This window comes from Podarcis muralis, chromosome 10, assembly GCF_964188315.1.
Source record: "Podarcis muralis chromosome 10, rPodMur119.hap1.1, whole genome shotgun sequence".
Lineage (NCBI taxonomy): Eukaryota > Metazoa > Chordata > Lepidosauria > Squamata > Lacertidae > Podarcis > Podarcis muralis.
This window is the reverse complement of record NC_135664.1, coordinates 47,154,275-47,162,347: the sequence shown is the minus strand read 5'-3', so window position 1 is coordinate 47,162,347 and position 8,073 is coordinate 47,154,275.

The window sequence follows — 8,073 nt, the reverse complement described above, 5'->3', positions numbered from 1 at the left end:
TAGAAAGCTCCCTGCTTCCAAAGCTGATTTTTGCTCTCGGTTTATATGGAATTTGTCCTTCTGTACAAAGTATCAGGGAGAATAAGCCACACCTACAGCTTGATCCAATACACGATTACTTGGAAATAAGCCTCAGTCGATTCAGGGAGGCTTACTTTTGAAAAAATGTGTCTATTGGATTACATCCTAAAGGTGTTTTTGCACATACACATATAATGAACTTCTAAAAAGAGGTGTATCAGAACCTCCCTGCAGGCCACATGTAAAGCATCAGTTAACACAGGGCCATGTTAAGATGTCAGGGTCAGCTGCATTGGACTAGATGATCCTCAGGGTCCCTTCCAACTCTTTGATTCCATAATTTACTTGGTGTGCAGAGTAGTACAGCAGAAGTTATTTACTGTAGGGTCTTCCCCAACCTGGAGCCTTCCAGATGTTACGAGCTACACCTCCCAACATCTCCATCCGACATAGCCAAAGATCAGCAATGATGGATATTCCAAAACATGCAGAGGACTCTAGTCTGGGGAAGGCTACTTTACTACATGTTAACTTGTCACATGGAAGTACCCTCTGTGACTGCAATCATTGAGATGAACAACATCATGGAAGAGAAAGAATTAATGGGACTGGCTTGCATGGACACTGGGCTATTCAAGCTTACAACCATGGCAGCCTTTGCCAAGTGGAATAAAGAGACCGTCTCTTCCACTGGACAAATTCCCTAGCTTTCCTGGAATTAAGAGGGAAGCCAATTTAGCTCCAGGGCTGAGCAGACCATCTGCCACCCCTGCTATCTTTGTGCTCAAGAAGAATGAAACCAGAGTTTCCATTTGGTGAACACATTGCCACGCTGGGAGAAAAGACAGTTGCTTGTGTTAGTAAACTAGAGCCTGAATATTCTAAATTGGGTGGGATAAGTGAAAGTGCCTGCACTGTGTTATTCTCATCTTCCGTTAACCCTGCATGAGCTAAGCATTCAATAAATGGTTGAAAGAGCTGCAAAGAGAAAACACCCCTTGCTTCTAAAAGCATCTGTGGAAGCACATTGACATCACAGCACTCTCTTATTTCAAATTAATCTATTTGAAATACTTACAAGCTCTCCCGTTCGCTTCTTGTAGTTGTTATTCCTGATCAGATGAATAACCATTCAATCTGTAGATAGCTATGCATTAAAACGTTTGGTAGAAAAACCTCCCATAGCTCATTATATGTATCTGATCCTTTCAGCATTACCAAAAAAGAAAATGAAAAAAGCTGTGTTGGCCATTTGCGTTTTCACACAAATAGGGAAATATAATGTGAAAAGTGACCCAAAGTGAGTAGGATGGTGCCATTTGTTTGCCCTAGACTCTCTGCTGCCTTCTGAATCTTAATCTCTTGGTTCCTGATAGCTGGCACTCAGTTCATGTGGCTCAGTTCATGCTTTCAACATCCCAGGAGATAATTTCCTTGCTGGTCAGCTGTAAGACTTAGTGAGCTAAGGACTATATAGTTAGGATGAGATCTATGGAGTTCTACACCAGAACATCACAAACCAAGGCACTACATGGGCCCTGTAAATGTTTTAGTCTGCTCTGGGTGATTGCTTGCCAGTGGAGTATTGTAATGCAACAAGAAGGTAGGCAATCTTGTTAAAAGAATGTTTTATATGTGCTCAGAGCCACAGTGGCTGCATAAAATCATCTGTGGAACATAATTAGCAAACATCAACTAGTTCCTCACTTATTAATCATCCATTTGTAGAAATGCTTGCCTGCTTCTCGTTGCATCATCATGCCCCAGTGACAAGCATTTTCCCAGAGCCAGTCTAAAGAAAACAGTTTTTAGGACGTCTTGCAGTTGACTGGTAAGAAATACATCCTAGAGGAAGGCACAAAACAGGCCTGAAGAACATTTTGATTGTAGCGTTACAATGTAGAGATCAGGAACAGAGCCAGTGTGGTGTAGTGGTTAAGAGCGGTAGTCTTGTAACCTGGGGAACCGGGTTCGCGTCTCCGCTCCTCCACATGCAGCTGCTGGGTGACCTTGGGCTAGTCACACTTCTCTGAAGTCTCTCAGCCCCACTCACCTCACAGAGTGTTTGTTGTGGGGGAGGAAGGGAAAGGAGAATGTTAGCCGCTTTGAGACTCCTGAAGGGGAGTGAAAGGCGGGATATCAAATCCAAACTCTTCTTCTTCTACCTGTCAGGAATGCAGGGAGTGCATAGCTCTGAGCCCAGAATGAAGAATCAGTGCTTACCTGGATATGCCACACTAGTTCCAATACTACATATTCCTTCTCCTATGTAAAGAGAAGCCTGCTTTGGGTCTTCGTATTGCTGAAAGCATCAGATGCAGTCACCTGTATTTTATGAAGCTCCCACAATCTTGGTCTTTAACGTATGTGTAGTTGGCCTTGCCAACATGACAGGAATAGGTTGGTTTAACCAATTTGTAGCCAAGTCTCTAAGCTGATGCCCTCCAGTTGTTTTCGACGCAGTGCTGGCTGGGGCTGATGGGAGTTCTAATCCAAAATACCTGGAGGACACCAAGTTGGAAAAGGCTGCCATACTTTTTTTTTTAAAACGTAAGCAAAGAACAGTGTTTGAAGCAGATGTCATTGGCCACTGTTTCACTTTGCCAGGACCCAGCTAGGAGAAAGATAACTGAAAAAGACACAGCTGTGGCATCAAGAGAGAAGCCTTCCTTTAAATAGCATGTTGTTATTTAAATTGAGAAGACATGGGACCTCTCTCAAGGGATGCAATGGGAAGGAGCCAGTGTAGTGGCAATGGGTCTTCCTCTGGTGTGTGGTTTGCATGTTGGTGTGAGTGTGGGTGTGTGGGATTGCCTCTAGATCCCCTCTGTTGGTACCTCCTTTCTAGAGATCCACTAAATACTGTGTGTGGCTAGAAGCTGGCAGGGAGTGAGACAAGGGGTATAATAGCCTGTTACTCATAAAGCACAAAGAGGAACAAAGTCTCTCGCTTTATGGTCCCAAGAGAAAGCAATATTGTACAGGGCTTGAGGGAGGGGAAAATGTTCTCCATCCCAGAGTTCCTCTTCTATTGGGATAGCCTAATATTTAGGCTTGCGGGTGGGTGGGTATTTTACTGAGTGGGTTTCTTTACAACTGTGGTCAAGGAGAGGTCTTTTCTTCATCTCTCCCCCTGGAGGGAAAGAGAGAAACATGGGATTGGAGGGTAGGGAGGGGGGAGGAACCCAGTGTTGCAGCAAAGTTTTATGGGAGTCCATTGCATGCTTTTCACGTGGGGGTGGAAGGGGAGATGGTCCATTTTTCGACATCTGTTCCGTTAGCAGATTTATAAATGGGTTTTGCCTTGGGGAATAGGCCAAGACTGTGTTAAACTACATATGTAAAAACTGAATCCTAACTTGTGCAATGGGGATTGTTTTTACATCTCCTTCCCTGTCACATATGGATAGATTCCTAAGACCAAACAGAAATGCTTTTCCCGGTTATGCACAACACACTCACAAAACTACGAGAATACCCTGCACATAACTCTGGTGGAATATGTCAAGTTCAGGGGGGTCCCAGTCCAAGAAGAAAGCATGTAAGGCCATGGATTGCAGTTAGTGCTGGGACACCTGTAGAATTGTTGTTACCATGTGTGATAAAACTTTCACCTGGAAAGAAAACTAGGTTCTACTCCTGTCCTGGCCCATCTTGGCCTTTTCTCCTTGCTCTTTGGTGATTCCCAGTTAGTATTTGTTGGTATATTTTCTGTTTTAACTGTTTGGTGCAAGAACAATCGTTTTGGGTGCGTTCACAGCAGTTTTAATTGCACAAAGAGTGTCCATATAGCCAGAAAATGTGTGTGGTGATGCTGGTTATCATGCTGTGCAAGCTCGTCTGGGCATCCTTCAGTGGGCCAGCCATTCCAAGCATCTAATTCTGGATACCCAGAAACTGCACTCCAGTGATTGGTGTTTGATTCTCCACAAGAACTCCAATTTCTTAAGGAATACCTTTGTATCCTGTGAAGCTACAGTCTAGCACTGTGTTGCATATAAATATTTGCCCTGTATGATTACTGCAAACCATTTCATAGTTTATAGAGCAACTGAATCATACCAGTCTTTCCCTCAGTCAACACATCAAGTGTGAAGGACCAACGAGCATCACTTGCACATAGCGGACATGCAGGGAGCTGGGATCAAGTGTGGCTTCCTGATACATACCCGTGTATCTGTGTTACCAACACATACCTGCCTTTCACACTTTGTGTTTCCCATGGGAAACTCTTGACATAATCTGCTGAGTCAAATGTGAAGCAGTTCTAAATTGATGCTATTAAAAACCCATTCTCATTGCGCTTGGATACTGCATGATGCTTCTGTAGTGTGAATGCAACCTACAGCTTTGAGTTACTCAGACTCATGGAATGTAAGCCATGCACACAGAGAGAAATATTGTTAAGCACATGAGACATCTCCCCGTCAAAACAGTACTGTCAACCAGGGCCGTCCAACTTCTGACCCACCAATCCAAATGTGGCCCACCACCAGCCCGGTAGTGCGCCTTTCAGGTGTTTTGGGTCCCAAGCGGGCATCAAAACCAAGAGTGTTTATTGAACCTACTGGCTTGAGATCTGTGTTTACTGTTTGATGAGTTGGAAGTTCTGTGTGTCTACTGTAGTCTTTTAAGTGCCCCACACACCCATCTCTAGATAGAGGCCCTTCTGATGCACCAATATCCAAGAGTGCAAACCAGCTCGGTGTCGTTCCAGTTCCTTAGCCATTGCAGCAAAAATAAGGTCTCCTTTCAGCTCCAGTTAGGCATATGAACTTACTTCATTCACTTCTCGCACATCTTGGGAATAATGGAAGAGAGACTCACTATTTGATGCTGCCAGTCCCCCATAGCTTCACATACACGTGGGCAGAACCTCGTATGCCTAGACAGGCAGTCTGGTCTTAGGAATCTAAACTGGAACATATTTGAAAATACGAAATCATAGACTTCAGTTCATTTTGCCTCATGCGACGCACACAAAGACTTGTTCTGACATTCTCGTTGCTCCTGGGGCGTTGATAACATCGTGGGGTCTCTACAGCCCTTATCTACAGCATTACTGCCTCTGTATAGTATATATATTATATATGTATAATATAAAACTATGCATATGTATATGCATACATATGAGACAATGAAAGGGTGGCCTGCTCCATACAGGATCTACAAAACATCCGGTGAACTACAAGCCCTACCCCAACTGGCCCATTTTCTCCTCCAGTATGTCTCCCCCAACTAACATAAACCCTGGCACCTGTGTTTACGACGTCCTGTATATTTGTGGTTTAAAAAAGTGAAGGTGGTAACTACTGGTGTGTCTTATCAATAAAGTTATTACATTCAAAAACAATTGCAATGGTGGTGTTATGATTTCTCCCCCCTGGGTTTAAACGTTACATTGATCATTTATATCTGCATTTGAAAACCTTGTACAGTGTGTTTTTCCACACATCTGCACCGTATAATTAAAGCACTGGTTCACCACTTGTAATGGTTGTGTTTCTACTGCCCACCCCCACATTCTTGGAAACTATAGTTAAGGGGGCTGAGAGTTTCTTAATTCTCACAGCTGGATTTCCCATTGAAAGAGCTTGTCCAGTGAAGAACTTGCTCTCAGAGAGCCATTCTTAGCATAAGCAGACAGCTTTGGGTTAGTCAATATGGTTTCCTCCAGATGACACTGGACTCCCACCCCCATCATCCCTAACCATTGGTCATGCAGAATGGGGCTGATGGGAGTTGAAGTCCAATAACATCTGGACAGCACCATGTGGGCTCCCTTGACTGATGATCTGACTCAGTGGAAGACAAGTGCATACAGAGTTGAGCAGTATCAAATACGTATGTACCCACGTTAACAGCTGCTGAAGGAAAGACTTGGTTAGGTCTGGAACAGGAGGAAGTATTGAAAAGTGACCCTCTGAGTACGTGCAAAGTGGATTTCTCTTAATTCTGGAGCAGATCCACACTATACATTTAAAGCATATTTAGAGCACATTATTTCCTCCCAAGAATCCTGGACACACTAGTTTGTTAAGGGTGCTGAAATGGTAGCTCTGTGAGGGGGAACTTCAATTCTCAGAATTCTTTGGAGGACGTCACAAGCTTTAAATGTGTATTGAATATGCTTTAAATATAGAGTGTCGATCTGCCCAACAACTCATACTCGGCTGGTATAAACAGATTTGAGTGCCACCTACCCCTTTCTAAAAATTAACCATGAGTTAAGGCTATGTAATGAGTAGTCTTCCCATATAGCCTGTGGTTGCTGCTGATTAATGCCGCTAGCAGTGGCATTAAGATGTCCTGTACATACCTATTTTGGGAATTAGCTACATTGAACTCAGTGGGAGTTTGAATAAGCATGCAAAAGATCAGGCCACACTTCTGCCCGTTTGTTTCTGGCTGTTGGCTGGCTGTTTCCAGGCATAATTCATGGTGCTCATGCTAAATGATTCAGGCCCCAAATATCTGAGAGACGGCCTCCTTCCCTGCATTGCCTTCAGGCTTTAAAATCAGCGGAAGGGGCCCACTTGGTAGATCCACTACCCCCAGAAGTTCAGAAAGTGGTGGCCCAGGAAAGGGCATCATTCTCTGTGGCAACCCCTGTTTGCTCCCCACAGAGGTGCTTCTGGTGCCTTCACTGCACAGCTTTCAGGGAATGCTGAGGTAACATGCCTTACCCTTGCCTTTGATGTGTGTTTTCTGAATCCACCTTACTGTATTCCTGTGACTAAGTTGTTCTAACTTTTTAATATTGAAGGGCAGGCAATAAGTTTATTTATTTAGGTATTTATTTTATATAATCTCCCTCTCTACAGTTGCTTAGCAGTAAGCCCTATTTACATCAGTAGGGCTTGGTTCTGAGTACACCAACGTAGGGTCATGCTGCATAGGATACAGGTAACCATGGTAGCTTCAGAGTAGCGTAGGCTTTGCCAGCTCAAAACTTTTTGATCTCCCAGTAGGTGACACTTATATAACCCAAGTGAAGTAGCTGAGTGCAATAAACTTTATATGAACCATGGGTTTGCACAAGAACAAATTCTCAATTCCAGGCTTCATTGTACTGGATGCTTTTGAGTTCATTATGTATGGCTGGAACTGCCTCTTAGATCACCTGCCTGTGCCACCACTGTCTGCTCCTTAAACCTACCTTTTTTCATGAAGACCATGGGACACACACACACACACACACACACACAGAGAGAGAGAGAGAGAGAGAGCTCCAATGCCCTACGGATTCTGTTGTCAAGTCTAATTATCCGTCATCAAAATAAGCTTATATTCTTCCTCTGCTTCCATCTTCCTCCTCTATCAAATATTAAGATTGTAAGCTCCTCAGGGCAGGAACACTCTGAAGTAGTGCCACACATATTGATGGTGCATAGGAGGAGCTACAGCGCAGCCAGTCACTTCACCACTGATGACGTCCACCACAAATATGGGACAGATTTGTACAGCCACAACAGCTCAGTGCATTCAAAAGATTCAAGATTATGCCTTTGCTACGTTCAGGGTCACAACAAGTCACTGAACACTGAGCCAGTGGTCTGATTCGTTATAAAGCAACTTTCTTTGTTTTCGTGCACACTGAGCCAGTGGTCTGATTCGTTATAAGGCAACTTTCTTTGTTTTCGGGGTGTGTGTTTGTGTGTGTGTAATTAAGATGCCAAAGGCAACTGGCACATTGCTGCCCACTGCACCCTTCCATCACCATCGAGAGCCTCTCTGCCCCATAGCCCACCCCCTTCCAAGAACGGCTTGGAGAAGTGGTTGTTGCTATTCAACGGCAGTCCTTCTGCCACCTCCAGGATCACAGATGCCTCCCTTTGGAATACTAGCTGCTGGGGACGAGCAGCAGGATGCGGATATGGAGCTCACGTCCTGGTTTCCCAAGAGGCGCCTGTTTGGCCAGGGTGGGAAATAGGATGCTCAGCTAGGGGGCCCTTTGGTCCGATCCAGCAGGGCTCCTCTTCTGTTCTCCCCGGAATACGCGTACAACCCACCCGCCGAGTCCCCTGGAACGCCTGCAATTTCATTTTTTGA